The sequence below is a fragment of the Anopheles aquasalis genome, chromosome 3 (assembly GCF_943734665.1).
Source record: "Anopheles aquasalis chromosome 3, idAnoAquaMG_Q_19, whole genome shotgun sequence".
NCBI lineage: Eukaryota > Metazoa > Arthropoda > Insecta > Diptera > Culicidae > Anopheles > Anopheles aquasalis.
Window position 1 is genome coordinate 52,867,392 of NC_064878.1, and position 1,157 is coordinate 52,868,548.

The window sequence follows — 1,157 nt, forward strand, 5'->3', positions numbered from 1 at the left end:
ATGTTGGCGCGCACTCTGGCGCAAAGCAGGAAGTCCGCACGCCGCGAGCAGATCGATCTCAGCAGAACGAATCTAATAGAAGTATACGGAGTAGTGTACTGACCGCGCGTGTGTCTTTGTGTAGAGGGAGGGGAGTGCTAACTGTGAAATGCCATTCAATCACGCGACACGCGCCCAAGTTCTCACCGGGCTGGCCGGTGGCGGCTGTCGGCTCTGTGGCATTGAATCGTTGAGCGTTTCATTGAACTTGAAAAAGGCGTCCGGAAGCATATAACGCTAGCAGGCGCCATGCATGCATCAGCATCGCACATACACTCGAGATGCAAATGGAAGAGAGAGAGATGGAACGGCAGTTTCCACTGGCCACTGCTCATACTCATCGTGGGCTCCACCGCACCAGCAATTACGTCGACGAAGCTGCTGCTGCTGCTGCTGCTACACTGGTTGGTGGAGATGTGATTGTCCAACTTCACGGTCAGACACACAGACGACTACCGTTAGGTTTAGGCCAGCAGAGGGGGGGCCCCCGGTCTAGCCGGTACAATATGGGCTCCTCTCGTGTGGCTGCTGCTGCTGGGTCCACGATGGTTGGTTGTTTGTTGCGTTCTGGTTCCTTAGCCGCCCGTAGAGCGCGGTTGATTGAATCGCGTAATTACAATGCGCTTCGACCACAGAGTAACGACCACACATTCCACGGTGAGCTAATAAACGATCACTTCGCGGTGATGATTGCGATCTGCTATTGATCGCTTGTCTAGCGCCATTTCGGACGTGATCATTAGTGTTCTTTTCCACGCGCGACGCCGTGCAAAACATCGAGAACACTGACCTCTTGCGTGTTTCAACTATCTGCTGCGATCTAGAATAAAGGAACCGAACGAGATGTCGCTGATCAAATTTTGAGTAAAAAATGCTTGTTAATCCCTCTCTTTACTGCAAGTGAACCACACAAAGCACAAAGCTAATTGCTAATCTCTGCCGTCGTTAGCCTGCAACATAAACAGCTGATGGCCCCCCCTGAACCTCCATTTATGCTACGCAACACGCAAAGTAGCGCCTCGGTGGAAAGCGAAAAGTGTAATTTCATTTTCATTTCATCCTCATTCCCAACCCACTCGCGCGAGGCCCGTCCGAGTAGCTTCGTAGTGAATTATGGT